Below are 24,766 nucleotides of genomic sequence, written 5' to 3' on the forward strand. Positions count from 1 at the left end.
CTGTGCTCCACAACGGGAGAGGCCGCAACGGAGGGAGGCCCGCATACCACAAAAAAAAAAAAAAAAAAAAAAAAAAAAAATGAAAGAAAGTAAAGGCTTTCTCAATTTAACATTAAAAGAAAGCAGTATTACAGTGAAACATTTAGTGAAAATAAATCCCATTTCCATATTTTAAAATCATGTAATTCCTAGTAGCAAGATTTTCATTTTCCTTACTTAGTAGTCATAGATACATTCTTAACCCAAATAATGAGGAAAAAGAGCTAGGAGGGCCTTATACCCAAAGGATACTCCCATGACCCTGCCAAACAAAGAGGATCACCCAGGAAATAACTAAATTAGAGCCAGGCTAGTGTAAAAGCTATACCAAGAGTTTGACCCATGAACATTTTTAAGGGGGTTCACCATCACCTGGATTATCAGCAAGGTTAGGCTAGGCATATTAAATGGAAGATCATTTCCCAAGAGGTACTCTCCTACCTCTTGGTTCTCTATTTGCCTAAAACAGCAATCATAGGTTTTAAAACAGATACCTATAAAAGTCAGATAGCATGCAATTTTACAAAGTAATATCTTTTCCAAAAGACTGAATACGACATCTACAGAGCAGGAAGTACAATAAGAAAAGTTAGCCCACATGTTACTAGGGTAAGGAGTATTATGAGGGCATCCGTAGGCTAACTGAGAGACCTGTTAGAGAGAAATTGAATGAATAAGTCCTTAACTTTGCTCATCTGTGACAGAGACTCTCTCTTTGGCCATGTCTGTGGCATAGCTGCAGTCATTACAAAAAAATAAAAAGTAAAGGAAAATATAAGAGGGTAGGGAGAAAAGGAAAAAAAATAAAATAATGTGAAAATAAATATGCTGGGGAAATTTTAAATTTTTAAAAGAATGAAAAAGAAATAAAGAATTTTAAAGAAAAATTAAAATAGAAGTCCTTAGAGAGAGTTCCTCCTATGATAAATTAAGAGGAAAAATTTTAAACAATCAGTATACAACATGACAACTTGAAACTATAAAGCACTGTTAAGAAGCTGATATAGACAACAGAATAAATCTGCAAGAATCAAGGAGAAAAAAAGAGACAAAGAAAGAGAAAAAATAAAGCAACTTATTTACAAGCAGGCCAGTGTCAAAGAATCTTCAGACCTATATGGATTAGTCTACAATAAGCTCCCTTGGCAATCATGTACAATCAAAAAAGCTTTTAGAATATGCCTCATGACCATGAATGTACTCTGGGCTGCCAATTAACTTCCTAAATTGCTATGTGATTAGTTTATCTTCAATGTTTTAAAATCATCACTGGAATTATTTCAAAAATATATATTACAGTTGTCATTGATTTTATATACAGGCAAGAATGGTATTTTGGGAACTAGGGGGTAAATGTGCCAAGAAAAAAAAAATGGGACGTCATCAGTGTTGAATATCCTCTTCCACCAAGGAAGAATATGCCTGATGAGTGTGTGTCATCTATTTAAAAAGAAAAAAAAAAATGGTAAGATCTTTCACAGTACTGCTGAGACCTATTATGCATCAAGATGTTGCTGGATTCCATTTCTTTTTATTTCAAGGGCTGTAGCCCACTCTGCAGATACTGCTTGCAAAGCCCATCATTCTTTGTAGCTCTGACGCTTTACCAGGCTCAAGGGGCTGTCGTTATGGAATCCTGACTGCTAGCATTCCTTTACTTCTTTGACATTCCAGCACTAAAAATTGCTTTGAAGCCCTCAGTGTTTCTTCTGTAATGCAAACAGACAGTAGTTTTAACATGATTTATGACACTTAACTCAAAGCGACCTTTTACAGTTTTAGTTCTGTTGTGCTAAAATCTAAAACAAGAACATATCTGAGAAATGAGCACTCATAAAGAAGAAGTTTCCTTTCAAAAACATTTAAAATACACATACTCACAAGTGGACACATTTTGCCCACTGGAAAAACACAATAAAACTGCTGTGATACAATTGGAATTGAGAGATTCCAGGGGAAAAAGCATGGGAACACCAATAAAGGAAGATAGTCACTACTCTGTTGTACACATGATTTGCTGCTGGACACATGAGTGATTTGATGACACACAAATGGCTGTTTTAATAAAACAATTTAGAAATAAATGCTTCAAAACACTTTCCAACATTAGTTCTCACTTCATTTCCCTTGCCTCAGGCTTCCCTAACTCCTAAAAGTGGTTCAACAAGGCCCCCCTTCCACCTGAAGGCTCTGTCTTGCCCTGTATCTGGGTTCATTTTGACTAAGGTAAGAAATTCCTAAACTAAAAATATGTTACTAAACAATCAATGGATCACTGAAGAAATCAAAGAGGAAATCAAAAAATACCTAAAGACAAATGACAACAAAAACACAGTGATCCAAAACCTATGGGATGCAGCAAAAGCAGTCCTAAGAGGGAATTTATAGCAATATAATCCTACCTCAAGAAACAAGAAAAATCTCCAATAAACAACCTAACCTTACATCTAAAGCAACTAAAGAAAGAAGAACAAACAAAACCCAAAGTTAGTAGAAGGAAATAAATCATAAAGATCAGAGCAGAAATAAATGAAATAGAAACGAAGGAAACAATAGCAAAGATCAATGAAACTAAAAGCTGGTTCTTTGAGAAGATAAGCAAAATTGATAAACCTTTAGCCAAACTCATCAAGAAAAAAAAGGGAGAGGACTCAAATCAATAAAATTAGAAATAAGAAAGGAGAAGTTACAACGGACACCACAGAAATACAAAGGATCAAAAGAGACTACTACAAGGAACTATACACCAATAATGGACAACCTAAAAGAAATGGACAAATTCTTAAAAAAGTACAACCTTCCAAGGCTGAACACAAGAAGAAATAGAAAATATGAACAGACCTATCACAAGTACTGAAATTGAAACTATGATTAAAAATGTTCCAACAAACCAAAGTCCAGGACCAGACGGCTTCACAGGTAAATTCTATGAAACATTTAGAGAAGAGTTAACATCAATCCTTCTGAAAATCTTCCAAAAAATTGCAGAGGAAGGAACACTCCCAAGCTCATTCTACAAGGCCACCATCACACTAATACCAAAACCAGACAAAGATATCACAAAAAAAAGAAAATTACAGGCCAATATCACTAATGAACAAAGACACAAAAATCCTCAACAGGGACTTCCCTGGTGGTGCAGTGGTTGAGAATCTGCCTGCCAATGCAGGGGACATGGGTTCGAGCTCTGGTCCAGGAAGATCTCTCATGCTGTAGAGCAACTAAGCCTGCGTGCCACAACTATTGAGCCTGGGCTCTAGAGCCCACAAGCCACAACTACTGAGCCAGCGTGCCACAACTACTGAAGCCCGTGTGCCTACAGCCCATGCTCTGCAACAAGAGAAGCCACCACAATGAGAAGCCTGTGCACCATAACAAAGAGTAGCCCCAGCTCACCGCAACCAGAGAAAACCCACGCACAGCAACGACAACCCAACACAGCCAAAAATAAATTAATTAATTAATTAAATTTTTTTAAAAACAAAATATAAAAAAATCCTCAACAAAATACTAGCAAACCAAAGCCAACAACACATTAAAAGGATCATACACCATGATCAAGTGGGATTTATCCCAGGGATGCAAGGATGCTTCAATATACGCAAATCAATCAATGTGATACACCATATTAACAAATTGAAGAAGAAAAACCATATGATCATCTCAATAGATGCAGAAAAAGCTTTTGACAAAATTCAACACCCATTTATGATAAAAACTCTCCAAAAAGTGGGTATAGAGGAAACATACCTCAACATAATAAAGGACATGTATGACAAACCCACAGCAAATATCATTCTCAACACTGAAAAACTGAAAGCATTTCCTCTAAGATCAGGAACAAGACAAGGATGTCCACTCTCACCACTTTTATTCAACATAGTTTTGGAAGTCCTAACCATGGCAATCAGAGAAGAAAAAGAAATAAAAGGAATACATATTGGAAAAGAAGAAGTAAAACTGTCACTGTTTGCAGATGACATGATACTATACATAGAGAATCCTAAAGATGCCACCAGAAATGAATTTGGTAAAGTTGCAGAATACAAAATTAATACACAGAAAAAAATCTCTTGTACCCCTATACATTAACAATGAAAGATCAGAAAATTAAGGAAACAATCCCATTTACCATTGCAACAAAAAGAATAAAATACCTAGGAATAAATCTACCTAAGGAGGCAAAAGACCTGTACTCAGAAAACTATAAGATACTAATGAAAGAAATCAAAGACGACACAAACAGATGGAGAGATATACCACATTCTTGGATTAAAAGAATCAATATTGTCAAAATTACTACACTAGCCAAAGCAATCTACAGATTCAATGCAATCCCTACCAAATTACCAATGGCATTTTCACAGAATTAGAACAAAAAATTTTATAATTTGTATGGAGACACAAAAGATGCTAAATAGCCAAAGCAATCTTGAGAAAGAAAAACAGAGCTGGAGGAATCAAGCGCCCTGACCTCAGACTATACTACAAAGCTACAGTCATCAAAACAGCATGGTACTGGCACAAAAACAGAAATATAGATCAATGGAGCAGGATAGAAAGCCCAGAGATAAACCCATGCAGCTATGGTCAACTAATCCATTACAAAGGAGGCAAGAATATACAATGGGGAAAAGACAGCCTCTTCAATAAGTGGTGCTGGCAAAACTGGACAGCTACATGTGAAAGAATGAAAGTAGAACAATCCCTAACACCACACACAAAAATAAACTCAAAATGGATTACAGACCTAAATATAAGGCCGGATACTATCAAACTCTTAGAGGAAAACAGGCAGAACACTCTCTGACATAAATTGAAGCAAGATCTTTTTTGATCTACCTCCTAGAGTGATGAAAATAAAAACAAAAATAAGCAAATGGGACCTAATTAACTTAAAAGCTTTTGCACAGCAAAGGAAACTATAAACAAAACGAAAAGACAACCCACAGAATGGGAGAAAATATTCGCAAACAAAGCGATCGACAAGGGATTAATCTCCAAAATATACAAACAGCTCATGCAGCTCAATTTAAAAAAAAAAAGCCAATCAAAAAATGGGTGGAAGATATAGACAGACATTTCACCAAAGAAGAGATAAAGATGGCCAAAAAGCACATGAAAAGATGTTCAACATCACTAATTATTAGAGAAATGCAATTCAAAACTACAATGAGGTATCATCTCACACTGGTCAGAATGGCCATCATCCAAAAATCTAGAAACAATAGATTCTGGAGAGGGTTTGGAAAAAAGGGAACCCTCCTACATTGTTGTTGGGAGTGTAAATTGGTACAGCCACTATGGAGAACAGTATGGAGGGTCCTTAAAAAACTAAAAATAGAGCTATCACATGATCCAGCAATCCCACTCCTGGGCATATATATATCCAGAGAAAACCATTATTTGTAAAGATACATGCACCCAAATGTTCACTGCAGCGCTATTTACAATAGCCAGGACATGGAACCAACCTAAATGTCCATCAACAGAGGAATGTATAAAGAAGATGTGGTACATATATACAATAGAATATTACTCAGCCATAAAAAAAACAAAATAATGCCATTTGCAGTAATATGGATGGTCCTAGAGATTGTTATACTGAGTGAAGTAAGAGAAAGACAAATATTATATGATACTGCTTATATGTGGAGAATCTAAAAAAAAAAATGGTACAAATGAACTTATTTACAAAAGAGAAATAGAGTCACAGATGTAGAAAACAAACTTATGGTTACCAGGGGGAAAGGGAGGGAGGGATAAAATGGGAGATTGGGATTGATACATATACACTACTATATATAAAACAGATAACTAATAAGGACCTACTGTATAGCACAGGGAACTCTACTCAATATGACCTATATGGAAAAGAATCTAAAAACGAGTGGATATATGTATATTTATAGCTGATTCACTTTGCTCTACAGCAGAAACTAATACAACATTGTAAATCAACTATATTCCAATAAAAATTTTTAAATAAAAATAAAATAAAATCCTAAACTGCTTCAGTGAAAACTTAGTACCTCTTATCATTTCGTCATTCACCACATTAAGTAGGGGGAGCACAGGAAGTGAGGAAGGTAAAGGCTGACCAACTGGTTTCCATAAGCTTCACTCCTCCCATGTGATAAACAGGGCTACCAAACCCAAGTTTTTGAGGCTTCCCTTGCCTCTAATGTACCGCAGTCAGAAAGAATGACTTCTCATTACCCTTTTTCTATGACTAGCATAGTAAGCCATGAACTTTCAATCTCCCTCAGCAGAAATCACAACCTAATCGTTACAGCTATGGTCTTAAGTCTGGTGGCTATGCCTCCTCTCTTAAGGACACCAATCAACTGCTTCCTATATGTCTGCTCTCTTATAAGGAATTACCAACTCAGTTTCTTACTGATATGCTTGGTATGACTATGAGGCCCTTGCAACTTTACCTTGAATCCCCTAAACAAGAATCTTTTTATTCAAAGTATAGTGAATATTTGAGATTACTAGAGATAACTGAATATTTGAACATTATGCCACTGTTCCTCAAACTGTCCCCAACCTTATATTAGGACAGTCATTCTAGCACCTGTCCTGCCCTAGAAATAAAGTCTATTGTCAGCCCTGGTCCCTCCATCCTATGTTAGCTACCTAGCCAGAATGTCTCACCAACAAGCAGGGTCAGGACTAAGATGAGAGGAGTAAGGTACCTTGGGTGCAAATTTAAGAAGGTGCAAAAAAACTCAGCAATCAAGATAAATAATATTTTAATGCCTTATTTTAAATAATCAGAATTTATGTAAAAAACTGATGATGAACAAAATATCAAAATTTTAAATTAATACAGAGTCGGTATTACTTATTTTTCTTTTTGCCTCAGGTTCCAATACAGCACAACGTAGTTAGTTAACTGTCTCTATTTAAAATTTTGATATTTTGTCCACTGTGAATTTTGTGCCTGAAGCAAGTGCATTGCTATGTAACTGATGGTGAACAAAATATCTATCAAAATATTAAATTAATACAGAGTATTACTTATTTTTCTTTTTGCCTCAGGTTCCAATACAGCACAACGTAGTTAGTTACCTGTCTCTATTTAAAATTTTGATATTTTGTCCACTGTGAATTTTGTGCCTGAAGCAAGTGCATTGCTCACCTCACCCTAGTTTCAACCCTGCCAACAAGTACCAGGATAAAACATATTATATTTCTTAATGTGATCTTAATGGTAATACTCATGAAAAAAATTGGTTTAGGAAATCTTCTGTAGCTGGAGTATAAAACTTGATATACATTAGTATGAAATAAAATTTGTGGAAGTATGACAATTTATTCAAACTCCAAATTTTAAAATTATAAACTATCTTCTTGAATGTTTATTTTCAGTAATGGAAGTCTAAATTTTTTAGACCTTGGTATTATTGGCATTTGGGGCTGGATAATTCTTTCTTGCAGGAGGGTATCCTATGTATTGTAGAATGTTTAGAAGCATCACTGGTCTCTACTGACTAGATGTCAGTAGCTCCCCCAACCCCAATTATAAGAGCCAAAAATATCTTCAGACGTTGCCAAATGTCCCTCAAGGGGATGAAATCATCCCCAGCTGAGAACTACTAGTTAAGACCATCCCTCCTGCTGAAAATGAAAAATGAAGAATTTTTTTTAAATGCCATCACTTTAAAGCACTGAGCTGACATGATAATGGGGAACTGTCACACTGAATGCTTAGTGAAATATAAAACCCAATGCTATCTCTCTAGTAAGTAGAACATCAAAAACCTATGAAGACAACTGCCAATTGGCAAATTTAAGCTTCAATTCTGGAACATCAAAGGCAAAGAGCCCCACCTAAACTGGGGTGGCTAACAGAAAACCCTCGCCTTATTAAGTTGGACCTCAAAGGTAATACCTAGAATGAAACCTGTCTTCCCCATTCTCAACCACACCCCTAGGACAGTGGGGTGAAGGTTGCTTTGGCACTAAGAGAAGCAGGAGAAAAAAGAGAAGGAAAAGAGGGTGGAACCTCTGTTCTCAGATACAAAAGAACATCTATCTCATACCACTCACAAAAATTAACTTGAAATGGGTTAAAACTTAAAATAAGACCTGAAACCATAAACTCTCAGCCTTCCATTACTGAAAATCTTTGGCCATAGGCTGGCCCTTGTGGGGATTAGCTGACCAGGTTCTCATTACCTTGACTGAGTAGGGAACCTCAAACTGTTGGTGAAATGGCACAGGTTCTTTAGCAAAAGCAAATGCAAATCTTCCCTATAGAAAGGTAAGTATAGTCTAAGCCTCCAGAACTCTCCAAATAATTTTATGAGGGCAATAAGAAAAATAACCAAGCATACAAGGAAACAAAGCACCATGGTCAAAAGTCTGCATAAATGAAAGACGACTGAAAGAGATCCCTTAAGACTCCAAATATTAGAATTATCAGAAACAAATTACAAAACTATGCTTACTACATTAAAAATTAATTAATTAATAGCATGCTTGAAAATATACGTAGGTACAGGAAATTATAAAAAGTAAAAGAGCAGATTTGAAAAAAAATCAAATAAAATTTCTAGAAATTAAAAATACAATGACTAAAATTTAAAATCCAATATTTGCAAATCACATATATCGGATAAGAGGTTAATACCCAAAATATATAAATAACTAATACAAACCAATAGCAAAAATAATAATAATAACCTGATTTTAAAATAGGCAAAAGAGGGCTTCCCTGGTGGCGCAGTGGTTGAGAGTCCGCCTGCCGACGCAGGGGACATGGGTTCGTGCCCCAGTCCGGGAAGACCCCACACGCCGCGGAGCAGCTAGGCCCGTGAGCCATGGCCACTGAGCCTGCGTGTCTAGAGCCTGTGCTCTGCAACAGGAGAGGCCACAACAGTGAGAGGCCCCCATACCACAAAAAAAAAAAAAAAAAAAAAATAGGCAAAAGATCTGAATAGACATTTTTCCAAAGAAGACATACAAATTGCCAACAGGTGTATGAAAAGGTGTTCAACACCACTAACCATCAGGGAAATGCAAATCAAAACTAAAATGAGCTATCATCTCACACCTATTAGGGTGGCTATTATCAAAAAGACAAGAAATAACAAGTGTTGGAAAGGGTTTGGAGGAGAACACTTGTACAATGTTGGTTGGAATATAAATGATACAGCTATTATAGGAAAAAGCATGGAGGTTCCTCAAGAAATTAAAAAATATAACTACCATATGATCCAGCAATCCTACTTCTGGGTGCATAACCAAAAGAAATAAAATTGCTATCTCAAAGAGATATCTGCACTCCTGTGTTCACTGCAGCATTATTCACAACAGCCAAGATATGGAAATAACCTAAGTGTCCATCAATGGATGAACAGATAAGGAAAATGTGGTGTATACACACACACACACACACACACACACACACACACACAGTGGAATATTATTCAGCCAATTTCCTTCCAAAAGGAAGGAAATTCTGTCATTTTCAACAATATGGATGAATCTGGAGGACATTATGCTAAGTGAAATAAATCAGACAGAGACAGACAAACACTGTAGATCTCACTTATTACATTTAGAATCTAAAAAAGTCAAACACATAGAACCAGAGAGTAGAACAGTGGTTGACAGGAGTGGGGGTGAGGGAAATGGGGATGTGATGTCCACAGTGTACAAACTTTCAGTTAAAATATGAATAATGAGGATCTAAAGTACAACATTATAGTTAAAAATACTGTATTACATACTTGAAATTTGCTAAGAAAGTAGATCTTAAGTGTTCACACTACCAAAAAAAACTGACTATGTGAGGTAATGGATGCATTAAGTTGATTGTAGTAATCATTTCACGATGTATATGTATATTAAATCATCACATACACCTTGAAAAAGTAAATTTTTAAAAATGATGATTTGCCATTGAGAAGTTACTGCAATGTAAATTATACTTCAGAAAAGCTTTTAAAAGCTATTGCATTACAGAAAGGCACACAATCAGACATTAGTGAAGCAAATATTCATAATTAAAATAATGACCACAAATGAGTGGTGATTATATTCTTATACTATGGACTAAATATTTGTGTTCCCCACAAAGTTCATATGTTAAAGTCCTAATCCCAATTTGATGGTATTTAGAGGTAGGACCTTTGGGAGGTAATTAGGTCTTGAGGGTGGAACTTTCATGAATGGAATTAGTGCCCTTATAAGAAGAAACATGAGAGAGATGATCTCTCTTCCCCACCATGTAAAAATACAGCAAGAAGTCAGCCATCTACAAACCAGGAAGAGGGTCCTCACCAGACACAGAATATGCCAGCACCTTGATCTTGGACTTCCCAACCTTCAGAACTGTGAGAGATAAGTGTTTGTTGTTTAAGCCACCCAGTTTACGGTATTTTGTTATAGCAGTCTGAATTGATTTGGACACCTTGCAAAGCAACAACTAATTACTTACAGAACCTAAGAAAGTATATGAAATTGTGATACGCTTTCTTACAGAGATAAATGTAAAAGACTATACATCAAGCAACGCAATTGTGGAGATGTGTGCCAAATCGTTTTGAGAAAACGATAAATTTCTAAGCAACCAGGGTCAATATGACCAATTCATTCATTAAATAATACTATTATTAAGGCATTAGTAGTAATTTTTTCTCTTTTAGTGGTACCTGAATGGTACATCTTAAAATTGATGGTACTTTAGATTCAATAAAAAAGATATTTGAATAGATCAACAAAATTTTCCAGAACTAATGAAAGACACCAATTCACATATACAAGAAGCCAAAATTTCCCAAGCAGTATAAATAAAAGGAAATCCACACTTAAACACATCATCATGAAACCATTTAAAACCAAAAGTAAAGAGAAAGACTTTAAAAGAAATCAGGTGCAGCAGAGGGAGGGACAGAGAAAGATTACCTTCAAAAGAAGGTCAAGATACCACGGTTGTAGAGTGGAAAGTTCAAAACTGTTAAGATGGCAATTTTCCCCAGATTGATTCATACATCAATTGCTACCAGAATTTCAGCAGCCTTTTGGCAGATATTGGCAAGATGATCCTAAAATGTATTTAGAATTGCAAATTATATAGAATGGCAAAATTTATAGAGAATTTATATAGAATGCCAAAACAATTTTGAAAAAGACAAACAAAGCTGGGTAACATATACTTCCCAATTTCAAAACTTAATATAAAGCTACTTCAGTAGTTATCAACACAATGTAGTATACTGGCACAAGGACAGACATGTAGATCACTAGAAAAGAAACTAATTTTCAGCAAAGGTGCAAAGGAAATTCACTGAGGGAAAAGACAGCCTTTTCAATTAATGGTACTAGGAAAACTGGATATCCATATGCCAAAAGATAAAGTTATACCTTTATTTCACACTATACATTAAAAATAACACAGGGCTTCCCTGGTGGCGCAGTGGTGGAGAGTCCGCATGCCGATGCAGGGGACACAGGTTCATGCCCCAGTCCGGGAAGATCCCACATGCCGTGGAGCGGCTGGGCCCGTGAGCCATGGCCGCTGAGCCTGCGCATCCAGAGCCTGTGCTCCGCAACGGGAGAGGCCACAACAGTGAGAGGCCCGCGTACGGCAAAAAATAAAAATAAAAAATAACACAAAACAGATCACACATTTAAATGTTAGAGCCAAATCAAACTTTCAAAAGAAAACATAGGTGATTATCTTCAAGACCTTAGGTTAGGCAAAACTTTCTTAGATATGACACCAAAAACATGGTTCATTTTTTAAAATCTGTTAAATTAGACCTCATCAAAATTCAAATCTTTTATACTTCTAAAGATATTATTATGAAAATTAAAAGACAAGCAACAGATTGGGAGAAAATATTTGGGAAACATACATCTTACAAAGGATTTGTGTACAAAATATTCAAAGAACTCTTTGTATACAAGAAGACAAACAACACAATAAAAAATTGGGTAAAATTTTTCACAAAGCATTTCACCGAAGAAGATATATGAGTGGATAATAAGCACACAAAAAGGTATTCAGTATCATTAGTTTAGTAAAATGCAAATTAAAACCACAATGAGAAGCAATTTCACACCCACTAGAAGGGCTATAATAATTTTTTTAAAAAAAACAGATAATAGCAAATGTTAGCAAGGATGTAGAGAAACAAGACTCCTCATACTTTGCTGGTGGGAATATAAAATGATGCAACCACTTTGGACAGTTTGGCAGTCTCATAAAAAGCTAAAAATAAATGTTCCAAATGACTGAACAATTTTAGGTATCTACCCAAGAGCAATTAAAACATGTATTTACACAAAGACTTACACATGGATTCTCTTAGCAGCATTACTCATATTCATAGTTGAAAACCATATAAACCTAAATATCCATCAACTGATGAATGGACAGACATGATGTAGTATATGCATACAGTGGAATACTACTCATCAATAAAACGAACAAATTACTAACACATGCTTTGACATATATGAACCTCAAAAATATTATTCTAGAGGGGAAGGGTTGGGGGGGAGGGATAGATTGGGAGTTTGGGATTGACACGTACACACTGCTATATTTAAAATACATAACCAGGGCTTCCCTGGTGGCGCAGTGGTTGAGAATCCGCCTGTTGATGCAGGGGACACAGGTTCGTGCCCCGGTCCGGGAGGATCCCACATGCCGCGGAGCGGCTGGGACCGTGGGCCATGTCTGCTGAGCCTGCGCGTCCAGAGCCTGTGCTCCGCAACGGGAAAGGCCACAACAGTGAGAGGCCCGCGTACCGCAAAAAAAAAAAAAAATACATAACCAACAATGACCTACTGTATAGCATAAGGAACTCTGCTCAGTATTCTGTAATAAGCTAAATGGGAAAAGAATTTGAAAAAAGAATACATACATGTATATGTATAACTGAATTACTTTGCTGTACACCTGAAACTAACACAACACTGTTAATCAACTATACTCGAATATTAAATGAAAATTTTAAAAATAAAAATAAAAATAGAGGGCTTCCCTGGTGGCGCAGTGGTTGAGAGTCCGCCTGCCAATGAAGGGGACACGGGTTCATGCCCCGGTCCGGGAAGATCCCACATGCCACGGAGCGGCTGGGCCCGTGAGCCATGGCCGCTGAGCCTGTGCGTCTGGAGCCTGTGCTCCGCAATGGGAGAGGCCACAACAGTGAGAGGCCCACATCTGAGAAAAACAAAAAAACAAAAAATAATAATAAAATAAAATAAAAATAGAAATAAAAATAAAAAATAATAAAATAAATAATAAATTAAAATGTTAATATTAAACAGTAACATTACACAAGTGAAACACAATAAAGCATCCTAATGAAATTATTATCATATTTAGTAGTATTCTCATGCTTATACATATCTTAGTATTTCAGAAGCCTCCATAATTTTCATAAATGATTGAACATAGTAGATGTTTACTGAGTACACCAAAGAGGTTAGACATCAAATACTTTCAGTGTAAAAAAATATATATGTTAGGGCTTCCCTGGTGGCACAGTGGTTGAAAGTCCACCTGCCGAAGCAGGGGACGCGGGTTCGTGCCCCGGTCCGGGAGGATCCCACATGCCACAGAGCGGCTAGGCCCGTGAGCCATGGCCGCTGAGCCTGCGCGTCCGGAGCCTGTGCTCTGCAATGGGAGAGGCCACAACAGTGAGAGGCTCACATACCACAAAAAAAAAAAATATATATATATATGTGTATGGACTTTTGGATATGGGGAGGGGAAGGTTAAGCTACATATATATATATACGTTATCCTAAGTCAAAGAATACTAGCACAAAAGACCCATATTGTATGATTTGACTTATATGAAATTTCCAAGAAAGGAAAATCTACAGAGAAAAAAAATAGATTAGTATTGTCTGGAGTAAAGGAGAAGGGATAGAAGTTACCAAAGGGGAAAACTGGGGGAGATAAATTAGGAGTTTGGGATTAACAGATACCCACTACTATATATAAAATAAATAAACAACAAGGACCTACTACATAGCACAGGGAAATATATTCAATATCTTGTAATAACCTACAATAGAAAAGAATCTGAAAAAGAATATATATATACATATACAACTGAATCACTTTGCTGTACACCCGAAACTAACACAACATTGTAAAGCAACTATACTTCAATTCAGAAAAAAGGAGAGGGGATAGAGATTAACAGTTAAGGAACATAAGGAATCTTATTTGGGTGACAGGAATGCCCCAAAACTGATCAATGGTGATGGCTGCACAACTTACTAAATTTACTAAAAAATTCATTGAATATATACTTGAAATGGGTGAATTAAATTAATATGCAAAATTATGATATACCCCAAAGCTATATATACACACACATATATGAATACACATACATATATACATACATGAAAGTCAGACTAGTAACTGGCATCACAAAAACAACAGTGAAAATCAGAAAACAATGGAATGAGATCTTAAACACAAGGACAAACAAAATTGCCATCCCTGAATTTTATACCCAGCGAAATATGTTTATAGAATGAACAGAAAATAGAAACTTCTTCAGAACAATGAAAATGCAGTGTGTCATCAGCAGATATTCTCTAGAAGAAATGCTAAAGATAAACTACAGCTAGCAGCAATGAGCTCCCAGATAAAAGACCTAACCAGCAAGAAAGAACCAAGAGCAAATAAAGTGACAAATACGTGAGTATATATACATAAATATCAAGTATAAAAATTCATAGTAATAAAGTCTCGTGGGGTTAAAGATAAACATAACACAACAATGTTCAGGAGAGGGGGATTGGGGTTAAAGTATTCTAAAGTGTTTATATTATCCAGAAGGAAGTTAAAGGTAATGACTGACTTGAGACTGATAATTATGTTTATTATAATTTCTAGAGTAACCAATAAATGAATAGAAACAGAATGTATAACTTCTATATTATTAGAGGGAAAATGGAATAATAAAAAAATTATCAATTGTATTAGTCAGCGTTACCCAGAGAAACAGAACCAAAACCAATAGGGTGGGGTGTGTGTGTATCTAGAGAGAGAGAGAAATATTTATTATGAGAAATTGGCCAATGCAATTTTGGAGGCTGACAAGTCCCAAGATCTGCAGTCAGCAATCAGCAGACTCAGGAGAGCTGATGGTATAGTTCCAGTCCAAGTCCAAAGGCCTAAGAACCAGGAGAGCCAATAGTATGGTCCTAGTCTGAAAGCCAGTAGGCTTGGGGCCCAGGAAGATGTTTCAGGTTGAGTCTGAGGGTGGGGAAAAAAAAAACTGATGTCCCAGCTCAAAGGCAATAAGGTAAAAGGAACTCCTTCTTACTCATCTTTTTGTTCTATTCAGAACTTCAAGAGATTGGATGAGGCTCACCCATATTGGGAAGGGCAATCTGCTTTACTCAATCTACCAATTCAAATGTTAATCTCATTCAGAAATACACTCATGGACACACCACAATGTTTGATGAACTATCTGGGCACCCTGTGGCCTAGTCAAGTTGACACATAAAATTAATCATCATATCAATCCAAAAGAAAGTAAAAAGGGAGAGAAAAGGCATGTCAAATGGAAAGTGAAAAATAGGACAGCGAAGTCTACCACATCAGTAAATGCATTAAATGTAACCAAATTTAAACTCTGCTTAGAATCAACTAGATGTCTGAGAGAAGGTTATATGAATTCAATCTACACATTCACTAACATCTACTGTGTGTTATATATTGTTTTAAGTACATGGACACATCAGTGAAAAAAACAAAGCAATCAGATTACAAAATAATAAATAAATATTCTGTATTCATTTTCATCTATCTATAATCCATACCTCCCTTCTTTGAAAAACTGTGTTGATTTATAATTTAAAACAGCTTATACAACAGGTTAATTTAAAACTAAAGATAAAGGAGAGCTCAGTAATTAAATGAACAAATGTAGAACATGGTTACACAAGGAACCACAGATGAGTAAATTACTAAATGCGAGTAGTATTAATATTAAATTTGGGACTTCCCTGGTGGTGCAGTGGTTAAGAACCTGCCTGCCAATGCAGGGGACATGGGTTCGAGCCCTGGTCCGGGAAGATCCCACATGCCACAGAGCAATTAAGCCCGTGTGTCACAACTACTGAGCCTGCGCTCTAGAGCCCATGAGCTATAACTACTGAGCCTGCATGCCACAATTACTGAAGCCCACATGCCTACAGCCCATGCTCTGCAACAAGAGAAGCCACCGCAACACATGCCACAGAGCAATTAAGCCCGTGTGTCACAACTACTGAGCCTGCGCTCTAGAGCCCATGAGCTATAACTACTGAGCCTGCATGCCACAATTACTGAAGCCCACATGCCTACAGCCCATGCTCTGCAACAAGAGAAGCCACCGGAACGAGAAGCCCTTGCACTGCAACGAAGAGTAGCCCCCGCTCACCACAACTAGAGAAAGCCCGTGTGAAGCAACGAAGACCCAACACAGCCAAAACTAAATAAATGAATAAATAAATTTATGTTAAAAATATTAAACTTCAGCTTATAGGCAGCCAAGGCAAAAAGGGAAATAGCACATTTTAGTCATTTGCCAAAAGTTGTATATTCAGTATAAAACAGAAACTTTTATTTAGCCCTAAATTATAATGAAAACTAACAGGGATCCTTACAGTCTGAGAAATATATAATTATATAGGCTGTTCCAAGAGATCCAGTAGCCAACCTAAGAAGTTTCATACAAAGACAAGTTGGGTAGGATAGGGAAAAAAACATGGGCTTCAGATCCAGACAGAATTGAGTTTCAGTCATGTTCCATCACCTACAGGTTGTATAACCATGGGCAAGTTATTTAACCTCTCTGAACATCGATTTCCTCATCTCTAAAACAGAGCTATGAATGAAGGAATTAGAGAGACATTTTATAAAGTATCTAGCATATAATAGTTCTCAGTTTTAAAAGAGTTTTTATTATGATTTTTACAGCACATAATAAATAAACATAAGGGCAATGTAAACTGATACAGAGAAGAGTTTCTACTTACAGATTAAAGGGCATGGTGCTTTAAAAACAGTCAGTTCCACAGTACCAATGAACTAAAATATGAAAATTTTCCAAAACTGTTCTTAGAAATCTCAAAAGAACAATATGGAAGTAATACAAATAATCAAAGGGAAAGCTGACTATTTTACACTTTGAGATATCATAAGGTTTGTGTATGTAAATTAACATAAGGCAAGTCAGAGGAAAACTGGGCTTCTGTCAAGTGGATTCGTTTTTGTGTTAACAACCACTTTTTGCCTTTTTCCTAAGCATCAACATTTATCAGTAAACTACGTGAAAGTAGAGTCCATTCATGGTCTTGCATGCCATTCTTTCCCAGTATAGGCACATACAGAGCAGTAAATTAATATTTGTTAATGAACAAATGGATATCAGCTATTATCTCTGGAACTGACAGTTTTCATTTCAAGAAAGTTGCCTAACATGTTCTGTGGTGATAGTTTGACCCTAGGCATTTCTGTGACTTGTGACATAAACAATTTTTTTAATGACCAACTCTAATGATTAATTTTATGTGTCAACTTGGCTATGCTATCGTACCCAGTTATTTAATCAAACACTTGTTAGCATTACTGTGTTAGGCGTTACCTGTAGATATAGTTACCATCTACAGTCAGCTGACTTTAGGTAACAGAATTACCCTCAATAACGTGGGTGGGCCTCATCCCATGAGCTGAAGGCCTTAAGAGCAAAGTCCCAGACAAGAAATTCTGCCTCCAGACTGCAGCGTTATCTTCTGCCTAAGTTTACAGCCCACCAGCCTGCCCTACCTGATTTAGACGCGCCAAGTCCCCACAACCACGCGAGCCACTCTCTTAAAATAAATCATAAATGCATGTGTGTATATGTATACGTTATATATTATCTTATTGGTTCTGTTTCTCTGGAGAATCCTAACTAATACACCAACTAAAGTGAACGATTTGTTTTGAGGCTTTAAAACAGAGGTCCCCAACCTCCAGGCCACGGACCGCTACCAGTCCACGGCCTGTTAGGAACCGGGCCACACAGCAGGAGGTGAGCAGCCAGTGAGTGAGCAAAGCTTCATCTGAGGCCCCCATCGCTCGCATTACCGCCCGAACCATCCCCTCTCCCCACCCCCGGGTCCATGGAAAAATTGTCCTCCACGAAACCGGTCCCTGGTGCCAAAAAGGTTGGGGACCACTGCTTTAAAGTACAAAGTTGACATCAAAAGTAGAATACACCAAAAATATTATTATATGTTGCTTTCAACCTTTAGTTTTAACTAAAACAAAATGACTTTTTTCTGTTCTTCTTTGATATCAATCCTCAATTACTGATTCCAACCAGCATCTATCACCTTCAAAATTCAAGTCCCTTGAATTTTTTTGCATAATAACATACAGACTTCTCAGGATCAAAACCATATATCATTTTTTAACCATATATCATTAAATCCAGTTAAAAAGAGATTCTTTTTTAAGTCTTTATTGAATTTGTTACAATATTGCTTCTGTTTTTTAAGTTTTGGTTTTTTGGCCACGAGGCATACGGGATCTTAGCTCCCCAGCCAGGGATTGAACCCGCACTCCCTGCATTGGAAGGCAAAGGCTTAATCAGGGAAGTCCAAAAGAAGGTTCTTAAAGAATTCTTTTAAAGATTATCCATAACATCAATAGCATACAGGCCTAAAATCATACAGCGTGCACTTATACCATATTAGTGTTCATGTAATAAAAAGTAAGATATCATAATTGTGTACTCCACACCTATTATTCTGTAGTTCCACCCTTTAGCATATACCTAAACAAGAGAAATAAAGATCTTATCAAATCTATGCCAAGGAAGGATTTAACCAAAAATACTCAAAAGGGCCATAAATTTTAATATATCGGATGCTACTTAAAAATTCACTTTATATTACCAGGATAGAAACTGCCACTTTCATTGTACAAAACTAGAATAGGGACACCAATGTAATGCTGATATTGAGAAATGCAATATATATTTATGTAATATGAGATGCCTGGACCATGTTACAAAAATGCAAATTTTATTTTCTTGTACATTTAGTGAGAAAAGGGAGGGAGAAAAAATGTCAAGGGTTAAAGTGTAAACTCTGGAACACAAGCCTTTGGCAGATTTTATTTATATCGGACATCCTGAACCCTTTAAACATTTACCTGGAAATGCAAATACCAGAAATTTATTCTTGAATATTTTACTTCAGTTTTCCCATAATCTCCAGATACTTCCATCCCCTCTCACAATGACTATACTAATGCTAAATTGTTCAAGGCAATCAATTAATGGAAGCAATCAGGTTGTACATCACAAAATGGAGACAATCTAGAAATCTATTTTAAGTCAACATAAACAAATGATCAAAATAATTCAGTCTATTTCTGTGGCTTAAAAAAATATTTTTGTCTCCTCCTTTCCATCCCAGTCTTCTTCTATTCCCAAGTCTTACGGACAGGTCACAGCAACAAAAGCCCATTTTACTATATATTGCTTACCTCAATATACCTAAAGAAGTACAATAAATGTTTCTAGATTCCAAATGTACAGCTATGTCACAGAGGTAAAAAGCACTGAGCCAGGCTGGAAAATCGACAGTATTTTACAGCCCCACTTTAGTTTATGGTCATTTCACAAAATCTACCAAAGGCATAAAATATTTTATGTGTTTTTTTCTATAATTAGTAAATTGATCCTTTGTCTCTCCAATTCTAATTCCTTAATTCCAATTCTACTAGAATGGTTTATATTGTTAAAAACATCTTTGGAGAATTAATCTTTTGATCATAATTTTTAAATGAATATAATAACTGATTAAATATATAATTCATTGCCTAATCAGGAATAAAATTTTAATCCCATAAAAGATTTTAATAGCAATTTTAACTACTAGGCACATAATTAATGGTGTTAGGGGATAAAAATGAAATTTCAAGGTGACTAGAGCATAAATTCAAGAACTTTAGACAATTCTAGAGATAACACAACATTAAAATTAAAAGCTTATAGCTGTGTTTATAAAATGATGTGTATTTATAAGTTACTATTCCACCTTTTCATATAAAATAATATGATAGAAGAATTTTATTCAGAAGAAAAGTTTTGTAAAACATTTTTAAGGACAATGATACAGCAATAAAACAATTTTTGGTTCTAATATAAATAAATCTTATTCATAAAAGAAAGCAAGTTAAAAGGCATTGGAACTCTGAGATATTAATTACTGTGCTTTTACATAGAGGGAAATTATGGCAGTACAATTCTATGATCCTTATACATGCAAAGTTTCCATTAACTTTGATGATTTTGCGTTTATAAGTAACACAGAATGACTTTATCATACACAATATTTTTATTAGTAAGAGGATCTCATAATAATACTGTTAAACAATTGGGCTCTACATTCTCAAGCCTCAGAATTTTCAATGAAGGGACCTCACTTTTACTACGGCAATCACTGAATTTTGTGCAAAATTCTCAAATTTTGAATATATCACATTATGGAGCACCCATTTATTTTCAATTGCTTGGGTGGATGGGATCAAAGAAAATGCAGTTATACTACAGGAATTTTCTGCCATTCAATTGCCAGTGTAGTTATGCATAAAGAACTCTTAATAAGTCAAAAGAGAACAAAATTCATTTGAAAGCAGAACTGACCCCCTTGATTTGGTTTTACGAATGGAAAGATTCAAGGTTCAGGTCACTACGGATCCTTTTCTCTACTCAAAAAGAGACCCTCTTTATTAATAAGCATTAAAATGCTTCACGTTTTAAAGTTTACAACATCATGGCTTCATTATGAATTAGATATTTAGGGGAAAATGCATTTCCTACAAAGGAAAATGTTAAAAATGTACCATTCCTCCAACATGCATTTTTCAAATACTAAGAAAGAAATGTAACTGTTTTTGCAACCTAGGCTCAGGCAACTGCCCAAGCAGCCTATAGCACTGATATCAATAGGAGTTTTACGCCTGATAGAAAATCATTCTAAAGATTTTTTTTAACTGAAAAATAACGTCACCACTATGATTTCCACCCTGGGAAACTAAAGCAGGAATTACATTGTGTTGTTAAAATGTTAGCAACATTTCATTTTTTGAAAAGGCAATTTAGTTTTCCTGAAATAAATAGTTGATTATATCTCTTATTTCTGTTACAAGAATTTGATATATCACAAAGTATGAGTTACAGCATGTGCCAACTATCAACCAGGAAAAATGAACCTGATTCATAATTCACTTTGAGAATGTCTAGTTAGTCAATCAAGTGATTTGTAATCATGAAAGCTGCCAGAAATGGAATGAATAATGAGCCACAGTAAAATCCCTGGATTTTTTTTTAGTATTCTTATTTCATTATGTGACTTTTATTGCCACTTTGATCACTGTTTCTCAGCAGCACAAATTAAATCACACATATTTACTTAGAAGTTTTTGACTATTAAATAGGCTAAAGGATATACAAGTTGATGACCAGAGTATTTAATGTCTTCCTACGAAATTAAAAGTCTTAGTGTTTATAGCTTTAGCAAAGAAAATTTCATTCCTTCCAACCCCCTCAACACTCGCCTTATTTTACTTAAATTATTTAGTGAATATGCTATTTTAGGATAGCTTATTCTGATTCAGTGTATTTTCTTAAGTTGTTTCTATATAGTCTAAAACAATTAAAATCATTTAACAGAATTTTGTTACTATCAGAAGCATTAAACTTCCTATTAATATCTTCATTGTATACTATTTCCTCAGTCAAAACTATAACATAAGCTGATGGCCAAAGAACACTTGACCTCTAATATATGTTATTAAATAATATATATTTCTTATTAAATATATATAAATATTAAGTTATTATAATATATAACCATTGAATTATATAATAGATATATACTATATACTACAGTTATTAGTATGATCTTACTAAATATTAAAAATATAAACCAACTTAAAGCTTGGCATATTACTAAAGGGGTAATATGATAAGTTAGTGTTTTTCAAAATGTAAAACTACTAAACTATGTAAGAATTTGTCACTCTGATAATACTGGCCATTATTAGCATTTTAATCAAGATGGCATGACATAAGAATTACACAATTTTAAAGCAAATAGAACTTTAAATGTGATAACAAATAGGCTCATTCTTTGACTTACTTTTCATAATTTTCAAGCAAAATAGTCTTTATACAACTTTAGACTGATTATAACACCAGACCACATGTGGCCTTCCTTAAGGAAAGTAATAAGTCCTTAAGTCAAGACCTATTCTACTCATTATTGAAATCTAATATTTATGAAAAATTTAACTATCTAAATTTTGTGAGTTAATTTCCAACAATAAATGGTGTTCAAGATAACAAATTCCAGACATATACTATATTGACTCCAAGAAGCAAGTACGATTATGGTGAGACCTCAGGAAAGATACTGTTTTTCACACTGCATGTGTGAAAAGCGTAGCAGCACTCCACCTTGGAATTCACTTTATCACCATTATCACACCAACTGTGAGGATCATCTTTTCTTTCCAACAGAGATTAACCATTCATTCAACAAATGCTTATTAAGCATCTATTATGTGTCAGATATTGTGCTAAAAACTGGGAATGAGAAAAATGAATGACAACCTTTTTACTTGCCCTTAAGAAATCTATAGTCTATAGGTAAATAAGTACAATAAAATATAGGTTCTAGAACAGATCTATGTAGTGGAAAGGCTCAAAGAATGTAAGCTACAATGACAGAGGTCAGTAGTCACGGAAGTCTTCAGGGAAGTACCAAAGCTGAATCTTGAATGAAAAGTTTGTACTCACCAGGGAGCAAGGAGGAAAGATCATAATGATAAGAAGAAGAATATTAATAAAGAAGTGCCAAATAGCTAATTACAGTAGGGTTACTACAAGCTATTCAGTTTAACTGAAGTCGACATGTAAGGAATATATATGATGTTGGGTAGTAAGGGAGAAGGCTGCCAGAGGTAAGCCTGAAACAGTATGCAATGGCCCAATAACAAAAGTCCTATATGTACATTAACACAATATATATCTTATAAACAATAGAAACCTTTGAAGAATTTTAAGCATAAAAATCACAGGACCATAGGTTTCCATAATGTCTAAACAATTTATGCATCTGGCTTTCTTCAACAATGGTCAAACTAACATTTCACATTTCATTGTGTATCTGATAGAGAATTAATATCACCATTTTAGCCTACCTGTCTTATATTCATATGTAAATAACCTCCCAAAACAAGGGTCTCAGCCTCTAGCAAACTTGTGAACAGAACAGCAATTCTACTACCTGAAGAGTGGGGCAGACACTAAAGATACACCAAGCTTACCAAGGAGGCATCATCAAGATTCTACTTAAAGAATTCATACATGTGATATATGCACATGCCTACATACACAATATTAAGCATGGATAATATACTGACAGACTGTCAAAAGTTATGTCCATGTAAAGTCACAAAAGCAAATGTTTTCCACAGACACATTTTGGCATACCTCAATCACTAGTACAAAAACACTGTGAACTAGCCAGACTATGCTTCAAAAATAAAGTAGCCTAGTCTTGAACTGCATACATAAAGCTCCTGTTTATAAACAGGAGCTTTGAGCAGAAGCTCTGTCAGAGAGTCCAGGGTTGGAATCCTGGGTCAGCCACTGACGTTATACAAATTATGAAACTCTCTAAGTCTTAGTTTCCTTATCTGCAAACCTGGGATAATTATTCCTGCCCCACAACACTGTTGTGGAGATACAATGAGGCCCAGAAAGCCCTCAGCACAGGGCTGAGCAAATAGTAATTATTCAATAAATAGTATCTTATTATTATAGGTACAACAGAAATGATTCTAGTTACGATAATCTCATATTTATATACTAAATAATTTTGTCTGACTAGCATTATATTAAAGAAATTTCCAAAGTCTAGTCCAACTGCAAATGTTTGATGTAGGCTTAATGTGAAAACAATAATATTAATATGAGACAAATCATCTAAAAATAATGTTTTCAAGGAAAGAGATTTTGAAAAATGCATCATTACACTTAATTACTTACAGAGCATGGGAAGAAGAGTCCAATCTTACTACAGGAATACTGCGAGCCTTTTTAAAGGAAAAGGAAAATGGTACAACCAAACCTTTTCTTCAAATACAGTGCCATGTCATTCCTTTTTTTATTTCATTGCCTCTTACAAAAAGATTTAGTACAGATGGTAAGGCTGGTTATAATCATGTAACAACATGTACCTGTCGTATAAGGATCCTCTCCCTAGAGTGAGGCCTTTCTTTGACTTCAGTGAGCATCAGCCCTACCAGTCTCTGACCTTGGGATTTGTTTATACTCTGTAAGAAAAAAATAAAAAGATAATAACAATAAAACTATAAATAAGGTAGAATACTAGTAAAGCAAGACCGTAAAAGAAAATTTACTTTGACGACCTGACAATGAAGATGATTCAAGTGAAAACAACTAGAATAAAGAGGGCCAAAGCAACATCAGTAACTGTATCAAGTTATTTATACATACATATATACATACATACATATGTATGTATACATATATACATATATACACATACTCATGGTTAGGTAAGGTTGGGTCAAGTCACAAATGTAATTAATATAGTAAAATGAAGTTATGATTATTAAATATGCATTAAATGATATTAACCTGAACTAAAGATTGCTACA

At 35.3% G+C, this 24,766-nt stretch overlaps 1 protein-coding gene across 1 annotated transcript in view; it reads right to left on the reverse strand.

Annotated features, from left to right (window-relative positions):
• LOC114486797 (uncharacterized) overlaps positions 1-24,766 on the reverse strand; it is a 167,372-nt gene that overhangs the window by 110,661 nt on the left and 31,945 nt on the right. The window contains exon 7 of the mRNA XM_028493433.2: positions 24,323-24,418. The gene's annotated coding sequence lies outside the window, so the exon portion shown is untranslated. The remainder of the gene's footprint in view (positions 1-24,322; positions 24,419-24,766) is intronic.

Source organism: Physeter macrocephalus, chromosome 8, assembly GCF_002837175.3.
Source record: "Physeter macrocephalus isolate SW-GA chromosome 8, ASM283717v5, whole genome shotgun sequence".
Taxonomy (NCBI): Eukaryota; Metazoa; Chordata; class Mammalia; order Artiodactyla; family Physeteridae; genus Physeter; species Physeter macrocephalus.